This window comes from Eurosta solidaginis, chromosome X, assembly GCF_040869045.1.
Source record: "Eurosta solidaginis isolate ZX-2024a chromosome X, ASM4086904v1, whole genome shotgun sequence".
Taxonomy (NCBI): Eukaryota; Metazoa; Arthropoda; class Insecta; order Diptera; family Tephritidae; genus Eurosta; species Eurosta solidaginis.
The window spans coordinates 10,631,669-10,648,499 of NC_090324.1; the positions used below are offsets into that span (position 1 = coordinate 10,631,669).

The following is a 16,831-nucleotide window of genomic DNA, read 5'->3' on the forward strand; positions in this document are numbered from 1 at the left end:
AAATCGGTATTCCACAAACGAACGAAGCATATTGATGTCCAATATCACTTCATAAGGGAAAAATTTGAAGAAGGCTATTTCGACTTGTGATATATATTTGTACCGAAGAACAAATTGCAGATATATTTACAAAGCCATTGAATAAGAATCGGCACATACTTTTATGCCAATATATGAATTTAACATTTGATTTACAGGGAGTTTTAAAATATAGCTGAAATTGTATTAGACAATGAGTGGAAGTGTTGAGATATCACTGTCAAATACCATTTCAACATTTATGGCAACCCTTTTTTTATACATACATATATGACACAGCAGGTTTTGTGCTGTAAGTTAGTTCAGTTAGTTGATCCTGTTATGTATATATCGGTATTTTGTAAATTACTCTTTTTTTAATAAATGCGAATGAATACTGCAATTCTTATTTGGCTAAATTAATTTATGCGACATTGGAAATCCTTGGATTAATTCAACAGTTATGGATTATTTCAGGAAATGGCCAGAGGTATAGCCAATCCCAAATCAAGAAGCGGAAACAGTAGCAGAAGTGTTTATAAACAATTGGGTTGCAAGGTATGGTGTACCAATGGAGTTACATTCTGACCAAGGCAGGAATTTCGAATCAGCTGTGTTCCGGGAAATGTGTAAATCATTGGGAATTCGAAAAACACGGACAACTGCATTGCATCCTCAGTCCGATGGTATGGTGGAACGATTCAATAGCACATTGGAGGAGCATTTAAGAAAAGTAGTAGACAAGTACCATAAGGAGTGGGATACACATATATCATTATTATTGATGGCTTACCGATCGCCAGTGCATGAGACAACGGGCCAAACTCCGCAAAGGTAATTCTTGGCAATGACCTTCGACTGCCAGCTGATTTGAAGTTTGGGATAGATGCCGATGCGGAGAGAAATGTCAAGAAATCCACTGGTGTCTTGGAAGAAGAGCTGAGAGAGATACACGATCTTTTAAGGCAACGATCAAAGATTATGAGTGACAAGATGAAAGCGAGGTACGATAAAGCAATTAATTCGGAAGGGTTTCAGGAAGGAGATTTGGTGCTGTTATACAACCCACAACGAAAAAAAGGTTTGTCCCCGAAATTGAAGGCCCATACAAAGTTGTAAAACGGATCAACGATGTAGTGTACCGCATACAAACCATGGGCAAACCACGAACCAAAATGAAAGTGGTTCATTTGGAAAGGCTGGCAGCGTTTAGATCGAGAGATTTGTCTGATCGTATATCGTATACCGGATATTTCTATGCTCAAACAATCAATAACAGCTTAGAAGATGGTGTGGTACCTGAAATGTGGAAAACGTCAACAATAATACCTGTGGAAAAAGTTAAAAAGACAATGCAACCTGAAGAACTTAGACCCATAAATACCCTGCCAAGTGATGCTAAAATTCTTGAAGTCGTTGTTAAGAATCAGTTGGTGAATCATCTTGAAGTAAATAATATACTAGTCTACCAACAGTCAGGATTTAGGAAAAAACATTCCTGTGAGACAGCGCTGAACTTAATGATATCTGATTGGAAAGAAGAGCTAAACAACAAAAAAGTAGTGGTTTGAGTTTTCCTTTAACTCAAAAGAGCCTTTGAAACGGTGGATAGAGAGATATTAATAAAAAAAATGCAGCGGATTGGCATAACTGATATTGAACTTAAATGGTTCCGCAACTATTTGAAGCAGAAAACAGTTATAAATGCTGTGACGTCGGATGAATTAGAGGTACTCATAGGGTTACCTCAAGGCTCAGTATTGGCACCTATATTATTTCTTATATACATAAATGACATAGTCAATGCTATCGAAGGTTGTGAAATTAGACTTTTTGCGGATGATGCATTAATTATGATAAGTGAAAATAATATTAATACTGCACTTGTTAAAATGCAACATGAACTAAATAACTTGTATAAATGGTTGTGTGGTAATAGACTGAAACTAAACATAAATAAAACTAAATATATGATAATAACAAGGAGGAATATCAATGAGGATGATATAGCCGAGCTAAAAATAAATGATGAAATCATACAAAGAGTTAACAGTATAAAATACTTAGGAATAATAATTGATAATAAACTCAAATTTGAAGGTCATATAAATTATATAATTAAAAAAGTTGCTAATAAAATAGGAGTGATGCAGAGAACAAATAAATTCATTCAAAAAAAGTACAAAATAAACTTATATAAATCAGTTATAGAACCGCACTTCGTGTACTGCCCGTCCATTCTATTCATAATATCGGATAAAGAAGTAGACAAGCTCCAAAAGCTTCAAAATAGATGCGTGAGACTTATTCTTCATAAACCTAGAGATACACGAACGGCTGACATGTTGAAAACTTTAGACTGGTTAAGTGTGAAACAAAAGATTTTTTTCCACTCCATGAAATTCATATTTAATATCAAACATGGAAATGTACCTGAGTATTTAAATAAAAATATAGCATTAGTTGAGCAAACTCACAACATAAATACGAGGAGCAAACATAATTTCAAATTGCCGTTTTTTAGAACTGAAATTGATCAACAGAACATTTTCTACAAGGGTCTGAAAAGTTACAATGATCTGTCTATGGATATAAAAAGTTGCAACCAAATAACAGTATTTAAAACAAAATTATATGAATATTGTAAAACCTTAGCTAAAAAACTGTAATATTTTCTAATTTACGAATTAGGCTTCTGGCCGTAATAAATAAATAATCTAATCTAATCGGGACGACCAGACTTAGGTGGAGGGCAGTGTGACGAATATTAGCAAGGCTAAGGGATACTATCATCTCTAAGCCGATGCTAAGAGTGACTTGTATGCACATCCATAAATCAATCATTATGTATCTACATAAACGTATCAATCATTATGTCTACACATATGTACGTACACGCAGCGGAGAAGCAACGCACAAACACATGCAGATATCTTATCTGAGATGCTCCCAAAAGTATGCAATTGTAATTGGGGAAGCGTCGCTCACACATACACGCGTATATGAGAGCTACACACGTGCATCTGTAGTAATAATTATATACCAGTAACTAAGTAAATTCTGGAAGCGCCTAGAAGATGCAACGAGAAAATCGTATAGCATAAAAGCAGCAACAGTAGAGGCGCGAGAATCAGTTTTGATTAAGCACGCTATCTGTCGAGCAATAGAAGTGTTATTTTGAAAGTAGTCCAATAAAGACCATTTTGTATCATCGAATAGTGGTGTTATTTATTCAACAGTTTAGTTATTCGAACGTTAGCAGAAGATTGCAAATAAGGGGAACTGCAGTAAATTCGCTACAATACGTAAAACTGAGCCCGAGTTTACAAAGCTTCTCATTCGCAACGAAAAAGAAACTTTACAAAAACAAATCTACACAACACGCAAATTAATAGAGACAGAATGTCTCAATTGTGTTGTTAGTGTAGAAATGAGATAAACTGAATTAAGCAGGGAACAAATACAAGCAGGATATCCTAGTGGTTAAGGCAACTGCAGTTTCACCCTGTAATTCGCGGTTCGAATCTCGGTGAAACCTTTGATAATATTACGAAATTGCCTGATGATAATTACGTGGCGGTTTTCGAAATGGTACCATCGCAATATGCCGGTAAATGTTTCTTTCTTTTCAGTTTCTCTTAGAAAAACATAATAATTATATATTCAATTATTATAAGCCGGTGTTAAGCTCATAAATTCAAAATAATAATTATAAATTGAACACACCATTAAAACAAACAAACATAAATATGTAAATCTGAGCCCGAGTTTACAAAGCTTCTCATTCGCAACGAAAAAGAAACTTTACAAAAACAAATCTAAATAACACGCAAATTAATAGAGACAGAATGTCTCAATTGTGGTGTTAGTGTAGAAATGAGATAAACCGAATTAAGCAAGGGAACAAATACAAGCAGGATAGCATATTGATTAAGGCAACTGCAGTTTCACCGTGTGATTCGCGGTTCAAAATTGCCTGATGATTACGTGGCGGTTTTCGAAATGGTACCATCGCAATATGCCAGTAAATGTTTCTTTCTTTCTCTTAGAAAAACATAATAATTGAATATTCAATTATTATAAGCCGGTGTTAAGCTCATGAATTCTTAATAATATGTATTTGTTTTTTGTTTATGCAATTTTAACTATTTTCCACTTTTTTTTTTGTTTTTATTTGTTTAAAATTGTTTTTTTTTTTGTTGTAATATTTTTTGCTTGCGGACTGTATTCTCTTTTTGGTAAATCTTTGTTTTTTATTATATTTTTTTTTCACTGTCCACAGGTGCCTTTCGTTACGGCTTGATGGACCATAGATACACTTTAAAGCCTTACACTAGTCACGAAATAAGAAAAAGAAAAAATAAGAACTTGTGAACGTATAAAAATTTATTAACTTTACGACACAATTCACTTTACCATACACCCCAAGAGAATCCTACTGAACGCGCTAAACCCTTAAAAGGATCATAGCACAACTCACTAAATCGAGATAAAACCGATGGGACGACCTCCTGCCCGAAATCGAGCTTGCCATAAACACCAGCATTACAGCCTCAACAGGGTACAGTCCGGACTTGCTTATACAGGGACGCGTGTCACGATTACCGGGAGCACTCTACGACGAAGTAAACGCCAGAACTGGTACGAATCCGACAACGGCAGAGGAAAAGTCCAACAGGATGCAGGAGGCGTTTAAAATAGTTAGGCAGAATATGGAAAGTGCAGCCTCAGACCAAGCTAGGCATTATAAGGTTCGCCGGAGAAACTGGAATTCCGAAGTCGGTGAACTAGTCCTACCAAAGGAACATCACCTATCAAAGGCCGGAGAGGGTTTTGCAGCAAAACTGGCGCCCAAATACGACGGTCTGTACCAAATCCAGAATTACTTGTCACCAGTTATCGTCCAGCTACGAAAAGCCAACGGAGGAAAAGAGAAAACAGCGAACATCAGCGACTTAATATTATATCACGCGGCCGAGACCGCGGAACCATAACTAAACCAAAAAAAAAAGAAGAAAACAAATTGCCATTTCAGTGTAACCCCATTTAATTTGTTGCGTCCCTCCCACAAATTGTCATCCTCCCAGACGCTCCTTGCAGCGGGACTGCTCCATATTCTTTTGCTCCGGGAAGGTATCGAACCCAAACCGGGTCCGTCTCATGACCACGGTCCTGAGAAATGGTTTCGCTGCATCTGCCGGAAAAGAATCTTTTTAGGACGGTCATACTCCTGTCAGTGTGTCTCGTGTAAGGGATGGTTGCATCGGACAGGTTGTTCTGGGCAGATCCCAAAACCAGACGTCCACGTAACTTCTATAAATCTTTTGTGGCTCCTTGCTGTTCACGCCCTAGGACGTCCCGTAGTCTGCGCCCCAGAGCCCTCCCCCCCCCCCCCCCCGCTACCTTCCAGCAGCCCCGCTGTTCAGCAAACCACAACAAGTACCCGCTGCTGCTCGCGCCCCACGGCGCCACCAACTCACACGGCTGCTCCCACTCATACCTACAATCTCCGTAGTAGTCGGAAGCAATGCCGCGCATCAGCCCCTGCCCCCGTCTCCTCTCCCCCCCCCCCCCCCCCCTTTTTTTCCGGCAGCAATTGTGTAAGTCAGGGAAACAGACTCTTAGTCCCTACCTCCCTTTGCACCGTTTGCCAGCACAGAATATATATGTTTGCGAAATCCGCCCAATGCAGCTCCTGCCATGGACGGTGCCACTTTCCTAGATGTTCTGGTCTCCGTGACGGCAACGCCCCGACGGGTTTCATTGCGCCATGTTGCCAGGCCGCATACCCAAATAGACCGGGTACCTCAATGCTTACCCAAGGACGTCAAGTCCCAGGGCCACAACAGCAGATGCGTCCTAGCCTTCCACAACCCAGGCGTAGTCACCCGTCACTTACTCCCAGAGTGGCGACGTTTCCCCCTATGCACTTCAGAATTCTGCAGTTAAACTGTAATAGATTAACTGGGAAGATCAAGGAGATAGTCGATTTCATAAAGCGGCACAACATCCGCATTGCTGCGACTTCAATGCCCATCACGATCTATGGCATTCAAACTTGTGGGCGGACAGTAGGGGTGAGATGTTGGCGGATCAAATAGAAGAAACGACGTTCTGCACAATAAACGGAGACGCCCCCACACGTATGGTAGGAAGCTGGCACAGTTCGGCGGATATTTCAATCGTGCGCAGAACATTGGCATCCGAGCACCTGCCTATACTTATTTCGCTCGAGCGTACCGCCGACTTCATCGTCACAGAAAAACGCACTTTCATAAACTTTAAAAAAGGAAAGTGGGACGAATACAAATCCTTTACAGACAACCGCTTTTCTGCCCTCCCTATCCCGACTGATGCCCGCCAAGGAGAGCGTGCTTTCCGCAAGGTCATTGAATCCGCCTCGGCATGTTTCATTCCCGCCGGTAGAATTCCCGAAATTCGGCCCCACTTCCCGGCGGAGGCCGCAAATTTAGCGAGAGAACGTGACCTTATAAGACAGCTCGATCCCGGGCACCCCCAAATAAGGGAGATAAACCAACACATCAGATTGATTGTGGATGAACACAAGCGGGCGAAATGGGAGGAGCACCTAATCGGTTGTAACCTCTCTGCCGGTGTAGGTAAACTTTGGTCCACCGTAAAGTCCCTATCGAATCCGTCTAGGCACAATGAGATGAAGAGGAAAGCTTACTGGAGCTAGCCAGAAGATTAAGACGGGTGAGGGATGCTTCAAATCCTTTGGAAATGAATTCCACCACATTTATTCAAAACTTCAGACTGTCCAAACATTGCTACAACAGTCGAACGGGATGGACGTGTATTGTGTGGCTCCGGTAAATTCGCGTTTTAAAGTGGCAAAAAGCCATTGATCGGCGTAAAATTAACCAAGAGCGAGATAGAGACTCAAATAGCAAAGGGGAATTTAAAAAATATTAGTGGAAAAATAAAAAAATTTTATCATTTTAATTGCAAAATCATTGAATTGAAAAAAATAATAACTGTGAGAAAAAAGAATCAAATTAAACAAATTTTAACGCATACAAGTACAAACAAACGGACAAGTCGCTAAAATCGAAACACAAAAATGAGTGTGTGCGAAGTGCAATCGTTCCATTAGAGGAGGGAGTGGTATGCGATGTGAAGGAGTGTGCAATAAGGTTTACCATTTGAGCCGTGCATGTGCGGGTGTAGACGAATACAGTGTAAAGATTTTTGATGAAAAAAAAAATGGTACGCTTTATGTGCGATGAGTGCGTAACATATATACAGAATGTAGACTTGGTGCTGCAAGAAATGCAAATGAGTGTAAAAAAAAATAAGTCAATATTAAATGATTATAAACATGAATTTGAAGATGTTATGTTAAAAAGCAAAAATGGAATAAAAGCTCTATTAGAAGCTGTAGAGAGTCGGTACACACAGAGAGTGGCAGCAATGGAAAGATCACAAAAGCTGTTTGAAAAGAAAGTCGGTGAAATAAAAAGCTTGTATGATATGATTGAAGAAGTAAAAAATAAAACAGAGACAATCGGAAAAGACAACGAAAAGGTGCACAGTGAAATAAAGAAAACAGGCAGTAGAAATATACAAAAAGAAATGTCATATGCAGAAGCTATGAAAAATGGTAACAAGAAAGCTGAAGTTCCGCAATTAAAAAGTGATGTAGCGATAATAGTGAAACCAAAATCAAAACAAAATGTGGAAAAAACAAAAAAAGACTTAAATAGCAAAGTAGACCCAACAAATTTAAAAATATCGAATATAGCATCAAAAAGCAATGGTGTAATGGTAATTCACAGTGAAAATACTGACGAGCGGGATAAAATTAAAACAGCAATTGAAAGCAATATTGGGAAAGAATACGAAACCAAGGTGCCAGACATAATTCGACCGAGTTTTATAGTGAGAGGAGTAAACTTTCAAGGTGACAATAATGCGCTGATTGATACAATAAGAAAACAAAATACTCAAGTTAGCGAAATTCCTTAAAAGTTGTAAAGAAAATTGAAAGAAAAAGGGGTAATACATGGTTATGGATATAATTATACAAACTGAAAAAGATGACTTTTCAAAGATACTTGCCGCGGAACGAATAAATGTCGGTTGGGAAAGATGTAAAGTGTTTGACGCGATAGATGTACTAAGATGCTATAAGTGTAAAGGCTTTAACTACAAATCTGCGGAATGCAAGAATGAAGAAGCCTGTCACAAGTGCCATGGGAACCATAATTCGAGAACGTGTAATCAAAATCCAATAAAAAAATGCTTGAATTGTATAAGATCAAAGGAAAAATTAAACCTACCGTTAGATAAAGACCATGATACGTTTGACAAAGAGTGTCCATGCTATGTAAATAAGCTGCAAAATAGAAAAAAAAGCTCGGGTATTAGCAATTAAAAAACGGTGAAGAAAAGAAAAAAAAGTAATACCTGGAACAATGAATTAAAATGCATATACCTAAATACAAATAGTATAACAGCCATCAAGAACGAAGTAGAAAGAATGGTTGAGGAATAAAAACCTAGTATTGTGTTATGTGCGGAGACCCATACAACAGATAATATAAACGAGTCTGAATTAAATATTATTAGTTTTAATCATATTAGATGTGATTCACATAGCCGACATACAGGTGGTGTATTAATATATCTACATAAATCGATTAAATTTAAAATTGTATATAATAACAGTATAAACAATAACCTATGGTGTATTGTGATAAAAATACTAGGTGGAGCGATGAAATGGCAAATTGGTTTAGTATACCACTCTCCTAATACAAGTGATGCTGAATTCATACAATACATCGGTGAGATACTTGACGAATATTACAGTGAAAGTGAAAATAACATAATTGGTGACTTTAACATAAACATAAATACACAGTCAACGTATTCCAACCAATTAACTCGCACATTCGCGACAGCATCAATGAATCAGTTAGTTGAATTCGATACAAGAATAACCGAAGCTTCCAGAACAAAAATAGACCTGCTTTTTAGTAACAACGATAAAATAGAAATAAAAAATCTAGAAGAACAACGTATATCCGACCATGAAACGATCTGTTTCAAACTGCCTGTGAAAGAAAAACACAAAATGAGAATTTATGAAAATCGCCGGTGTTGGGATAGATATACAAAAGATAATCTAATCAGACCAATTCTAAATATTCTCGCAGAATTTTGTTCTCTCGGATTTTTTTATTCCCGCGGAAAAATTCCTCCAATTCTGTTCTCCTAGGGAGAACAATAATTGGGGAACAGGAATTTCGAATTTTCGAAGTCAGCTGTTTTGTCAATTGAAATTTCGTTGCACATTTCTTACTTTGTTTAAAAGATTGAAAAGTTTAATTATTGTTGCAAATTTGTTGGAAATTGAGAAATAAAATATAAACAATGCACAGTATTAATTGCATTTCATGTGGTATTCACTGAAATTAGTAATGAATTGGTTCCACAGCAACATCAACAGCGGAACATAAGAAGAAGACGGCCGCATAACACAAATCTGCCGGAGTTGCCTGCTTTCGTTCAGCAAAGCAATTTTCTGGCGGCCAAGTTGAGTTGAATTCCTACTTCTTCATATGCCAAAATCTATTTAAGCCTTATTAAAAAATCCTTGCACAATTTCTGGATGGCTGCATCAAATATGTATACCAAGAGCTCTACCGTTGCTTATGATATACTTTTCGACTTAAAATAAATATTGTGGTTGTTGTTGTTGTATTAACAGTGAGAATATTGGGGTAGAATGTAAATACATATTTTAGCACAAGTTTGTACAAATAAGTGTTCTTTCTTAAAAGAACCAATTTCCTTTAACTATTTTGATGCATTCCCTTTAATTTAACTAGTGAAAAAACTCCTATGAAATGGTAGAGAAATCTCCCTCTCCCTCACATTCATAATAAGCCCAATTCTAAACGAAAATTCCGTGCGAGTTTTCTCCCTTCTCCCATTCCTCGTATTCTAAATAAAAATTCCTTGTGAGTTTTTTCACTTCTCCCTTTCCTCCTATTCTGAACAATGATCGAAAAAGCGGAAACGGGTTATGGGAGAAAAGTAGGTATTATGAATGTGAGGGAGAGGGAGATTTCTCTGCCATTTCATAGGAGTTTTTTCACTTGTTAAATTAAAGGGAGTGCATCAAAATAGTTAAAGGTAATTGGTTATTTTAAGAAAGAACACTTATTTGTACAAATTTGTGCTAAAAGATGCATTTATATTCTACCACAATATTCTCACTTCTAATACAACAACAACTACATCCACAATATTCTTTATTTTAAGTTGAAAAGTATATCATAAGCAACGGTAGAGCTCTTGGTATACAAATTTGATGCAGCCATCCAGAAATTGCGCAAGGATTTTTTAATAAGGCTTAAATAGATTTTGGCATATGATGAAGGACGAATTCAACTCAACTTGGCCGCCAGAAAATTGCTTTGCTGAATGAAAGCAGGCAACTCCGGCAGATTTGTGTTATGCGGCCGTCTTCTGCTTATGTTCCGCTGTTGATGTTGCTGTGGCACCAATTCATTACTCATTTCAGTGAATACCACATGAAATGCAATAAATACTGTGCAATGTTTATATTTTATTTCTTAATTTCCAACAAATTTGCAACAATAATTAAACTTTTCAATTTTTTAAACAAAATAAGAAATGTGCAACGAAATTTCAATTGACAAAACAGCTGACTTCGAAAATTCGAAACTCCTATTCCCCAATTATTGTTCTCCCTAGGAGAACAGAATTGGAGGAATTTTTCCGCGGGAATAAAAAAATCCGCGAGAACAAAATTCCGCGAGAATATTTAGAATTGGTCTGAATACCTACTTTTCTCCCATAACCGGTTTCCGCTTTTTCGAACATTGTTCAGAATAGGAGGAAAGGGAGAAGTGAAAAAACTCACAAGGAATTTTTATTTAGAATACGAGGAATGGGAGAAGGGAAAAAACTCGCACGGAATTTTCGTTTAGAATTGGGCTGAATAACTCTCCTAAGAAATTACAATTTCGTGGAACATACCAGCTGTGATAGTGGACTTAGAGTACAAACCATTAATAATATTTTATGTGATGTAATGGAAACGCTAACGTACGAGAAAAGAGTGCAAATAAAAATTATAAATAAATGGTATAATCATGAGCTTACAGAGCTTAACAAATTAAAGTATGAGCTTTGCAAGATAGCCAAGAGAACCAACGAATGGGATAATTATAATTATACTAAACGGGAATATAAAAAACTGATCAAAATAAAAAAGAAGCAATATATGGAAAATAAAATTATGGCAAATTGCAATAATCAAAAGAAAATGTGGAAATGATTTAAAGACGCGGTAAATTTAAACAACGAAACAACCCAAAATAAGACGGATTATTATAAATAACATACCAATTGAAGAAGATCAAGAAATCGCAAGTCGTTTAAACCAGTTCTTCGTTGGAAGCATAAACGAAATATGTAATACTATAATATATAATATAATAATTTATTTATTTACGGTCTTTAAGACCTAGTTCAAGGTAAAAAAAAAAAAATATATATATATAAATAAATTGTATACATTACATGCTTAATGACTTACAGTATAAAAATAATTTTGCTTTAAACTTATTAATATTTTCACAGTCTTTTATCGCATTTGGTAATTCATTGTACATTTTATAACCTACATATTCTAAAGTCTTCTTCGCGAACTCCGTTCTTACTCTAGGCAGTCTTATATTTCCGCTGCTTCTAGTTCCATAGTTATGTATTTCATGATTAAAATGTATTCTCCCGTTCAGATAATTCGGTGTTATTCCTAATTTCATATGATGTATAAATTTCAATGTGAAATAATATATCGACTGTTTTACACTGAGCCAGTTTAACATATTTAGCATTGTAGTTTTTGGTGTTCTAAGCGAACATTTTAAAATTAATCGCATTGCCTTGTTTTGTTGTATCTGCAGTTTTTTTATTTGTGTGTCATTTGCTAATAGCAGGATTGTTGGACAATAGATAAAGTGCGGTTCAATAATTAATCGATACACTAATAATTTGTGTCGTTGACTAATATATTTACAAGTTCTGTACATAAAACCAATTTTTTTTGCAATTTTGTTTTCTAAATAACTTATGTGTTCTCCAAATCTAAGGTTTTTGTCGATCCAGACTCCTAGGTATTTGATCTTGTCTACTTGCTGAATTTCAACATTTCTTATCTTCAGAGTAATATTGCTAAGGTTATTTGCACCCATAATGCTTTGATTTTTGCAAAATATCATACTTTTGGTTTTATCCACGTTCATTTTCAACTTTCTATGGCATAGCCATTTGTAAAGGGAGTCTAAGTCTTCTTGCAATTTCGATACCGCAAAGCCCGCACTTCTTTCACTAATGGTTATCAATGCATCATCCGCAAATAGTCGAATATTGCAATATTTCAAGCATTCTTTAATATCGTTAATATATATTGTAAACAATAGCGGTGCCAATACTGAACCTTGCGGTAGCCCAATATGTACATCAGCAACCGGTGAAACTGCACTTCCAATTATCGTCTTCTGTTTTCTATTACTCAAATAGCTTCTGAACCATTCCAAGGATTTTCCTCTTATCCCATTATTAAACATAACATTCAGCAGTTCCTCTCTATCCACAGTTTCAAAAGCACGTTTTAAGTCTAAAAAGAATGAGATCACAACTTTCTTATCAGTTATATCCTCTTTCCATTCCGCAATAACCATATTCAGTGCGGTTTCGCAAGAATGGCTTTTCCTAAACCCAGATTGTTCAGGTATAATAATTTGGTATTTATCTAGATATGCCACTAATTGATTTTTAACCACCGTTTCCATAATTTTTCCATCTGCGGGTAGCGTATTAATTGGGCGCAGTTCCTCTGGCCTTACTGTATTTTTGACTTTTTCCGGAGGTACTATAGTTGATACTTTCCAACAATTTGGAACAATGCTACTGTTTATTGATTCATTTATTATATCTTTGTAGAAGTGAGCAATGTAAATCATGGCATCTTTAAATACCCCCTCCGACAAAAGCTTTTTTCCACCATATTTGTTTCTAAAAGATTTAGTAATGTTCATTATATCATCTAACTCTACTTCGGTGAATTGAAAAGTTTCAATTGCATTATTTACACTTGTTTCTGCCGCAATCGGAATTATTTCAATGCTATCATTAATTTCAGCTATGCTCTGTACAAAAAATGTATTTAGGGCATTGGCTATATCGTATTCCTTCTCGAGGCATTCACCGTTAATTACTATTTTGCTAACGACCTTTCTGTCATCGGTGAGCTCAGCAAGATGTTTTAAAGACTTCCACATCCGCTTCATGTCTCCTGCACTATCGAGCACTTTATCTTCCATATATTTCTTCTTTTTATACATAACAGTTTTTTTATATATTTTTTTTATGCCATTATAATCCACCCAGTTGCCAGTATTTCTAGCAGTATTATAGAATTCAAATTTTCTTTTATGCAGTTCCCTTAGCTCACGGTCATACCACTTATTCCTCAGTTGTATTTGGACCCTCTTCTCATACGTCAATGCTTGCATAGCTTCAGTTAAAATATTGTTCAGGACCTCAGTTCTACGTTCTATTCCTACATGAGACACAGAGCTAAAGTCGCACGTTCGCAGAAGATTTAAAAGATTTTCTGCGCTATAGTACTCCCAGTTGGTGACAGTAGCAACTTTTCTCATTTTGCAATATTTAGCTGCTGGTACTTTGAAATGAATTGTTTCATGATCGGAAATTTTATATCCACTTACATGTTCAGTTTTAACTTGCTCATTATTGCTGAAGAGTAAGTCTATTTTCGTAGAGGAGTGCTCAGTTATTATTGTGTTGAAATTTATTCTTTGTACCATAGCCATTTGTGCAAATAAACTTATAAGCTGGTTTGAGTATGTTGATGATATATTCATATTAATGTTAAAATCTCCAACTATTATAATGTTGTCAGATTCCCTGAGGTGTTCATTGATGACATTGTTTAAGTATGTCATGAAGTCAGCATCACTGCTATTTGGTGAGTGATAGAGTACACCAATTTGCCATTTTAACGCATATTTTTTAAGTTTTATGACAATGCACCACACATTCCTGTCAATAGCTTTTTTACACACTATGCTATATTGTAAATTTTCATGTACATACATTAGAACACCACCTGTATGTCTACTGTGGGAATCGCAGCGGATGAATTTATATGTGGAAATGCATAGCTCAGAATCCATGATTTTATCTGTTGTACATGTTTCCGCGCATAAAACAATGCTGGTTTTTTTTATTTCTATAAGATGTTCCAGCTCTAGCTTATTTGCTGTAATACTATTAATATTAAGATATATACAGTCCAAGTTGAGCACTTTGTTACGCAGGTTTGTTTTAGTTTTTGACTTGTGCTTTGTGGTTACAGATTCCCTCGTTGGTTGCTAATAGCCAATCTTCCTCTTCCTTGCTATGAGCTTTTGTTGATACACAGGACACATTCTGTCCATGGAATCGTGATTTTCGTCCAGTCCCAAATTTAATTCTTTATTTGCCCTGATGCAGTTGATGCATTTATTTATTGCTTCTTTATTGCATACTACATATTTATGCTCACCCAAGCATTTTGTGCATACTTCTTTTTCTTTGCAGTCACTGGCTTTGTGATTGAAGCCTTTGCATTTGAAACAACATAGTACTTGCACTGCATCATATACTCTGCACCGCTCCCAGCCTACATTTAGCCTTTCTCCGGCTAGTATATTCATAAAAGCTTCAACCTCTACTTCAAGTACGGCATTATAGTAAATTTTATCATTTTTTTTAACTTCATATTGCTTGACAATTTTTATATCTGTTTCGGATAGACAATTATTCTGACGTTTAATTCTCTGGGTAAGCTCATCATTATCATACTTGAAATTTATACCAGTTACAATAACGGTTGGTTTCACTTTCATAGGAATCTTCACATTGTAGTTATTTCCGAGGCTGTTCTCAATAGCATTTTTTATTTTCTCACGATCATGGTCATTTGCACTCTCTACAATCACTACACCGCTTTGTCTTGCTACTATATTTGTAATTTGTAGCTCCTTTGGATCGACATTCAAGTTTAGATAATTTTTGGTTTTTTCAGCACCTTGCTTTGTATTTGGCTTAACTATTAAGGGAACAACTTTTCTAATCTCTGGCAACGCTTTTGTTACAGCTGCATACGATGCCTTGGCTTCAACATTGCCGTTTCTCTTTATTTCTGTGCATATTTTTTTTTTTCATTACTAATTGTTTCAATCATTTTCTTATTGTCATTTTTATTGCTTTTTAACTCTTCGCACACTTGCTCACTGCTTCGCTTGAACCCTTCTGCTATTTCACGGATTTTGTTTACTTCTTTCACACTTCTTTCGCAAGACTCTTGAGCTTTTTGCATTGCTTTGATTCTTTCACTAAATGCAACTTCCACTGCTTTAAGTACTTGTTTAATCTCTCGCTCATTTTTCTTTAGTGAATTATCAAACTCACTTCTATACTCTGCTAATTGTTGTCCATTCTGCTTTACCACCATTTGCATATCTTTAAGGATGTTATCAACGTTATGTACATACTGCACACAGTCAGTACACATAAACCTAAGCATCTCACATTCTTCAAGTTTGGTGACGCTGTATTGATCCAAGCCTGAGCATTTTGTTGTTAGGTGGTAATATTTACCACACACCCCTTCACACCGAATTTTTGACGCTTCTCCTCGTATATTACTTTTGCATTTGTCACATTTTTTCTGCATTCTTCTTTACACATACACAAAATTTATTATAAAAGTAGTTTACAATGCTTTTGCATCAAATAACTGCAGAACATTTATGTCCGCTAATTGTAGTTGAATTTTAGAGTTTTTATGTATATTTTTCACAAATATTTATTGCGTATAACTAATTTAAAAAGATTTTAGAATATGCGCATATTTTTCACCGCTTTCTTTCACCGCTTTCTTTCTATGTTCTATCTATATTGCCTTCGATATTAACATTTTTAAGTAATAATTATTGATGTTATATTATCAGAAACCACAGGTAAACTGTGTTATCATTCACCACACACGAAGAAAAAAGCAATAGAAGCAATTATACCAGAAAATTTACCGGAAGATATAAATAGAGAATTAATGAGTCTTAAACCTATAAACGTTGAACAGATTACGCGCATAACAGCTACTTTGAAAAATAAATATGGAGGGAAAAAACTGATAACTGAAGGTGTATGTAAAGATAGTATGGAGTATCTGGGTTTCATGTATACATCCATAATTAATGAAAGCTTTAGAGACGGGATCTTTCCGTCATGTTGGAGAACTGCGACGGTTGTACCAGTTGAAAAAGTGAAAGGCACAGAAAAACCAGAAGAAATACGACCTATTAATACGATGCCCAGCGATGAAAAAATAATAGAGAAAGTCATCAAAGACCAGCTTATCGAGTATTTAAACAAATATGAAATTATCATAAGTGAAAAATCAGGTTTCAGATCCAAACACTCCTGTGAAGCCGCTCTAAACCTGGTTGTAGCAGGATGGAAGGAAGGAATGTCAAACAGGTTAGTGACAGTCGCAGTGTTCCTAGACCTAAAAAGGGCATTTGAGACTATTGACAGGGTAATACTGCTGATGAAGCTACATAACATAGGAGTACGTAATAAAACCCTGGAGTGGTTTAAAAGCTACCTTACTGGAAGGAAGCAGAAAACCATAATTAGAAATCAAATTTTCCCTGAAATTGATACTGAGATAGGCCTACCA

The 16,831-nt window shown here is 36.1% G+C and overlaps 1 protein-coding gene across 9 annotated transcripts in view; it reads right to left on the reverse strand.

The window, feature by feature from the left end:
• Wnk (Wnk kinase) overlaps positions 1-16,831 on the reverse strand; it is a 1,618,425-nt gene that overhangs the window by 1,587,829 nt on the left and 13,765 nt on the right. The window contains exon 2 of one of the 9 annotated variants that reach the window (XM_067757828.1): positions 8,322-8,377. The exons of the other annotated variants lie outside the window; for them this stretch is intronic. The gene's annotated coding sequence lies outside the window, so the exon portion shown is untranslated. The remainder of the gene's footprint in view (positions 1-8,321; positions 8,378-16,831) is intronic. 9 annotated transcript variants of the gene reach the window in all.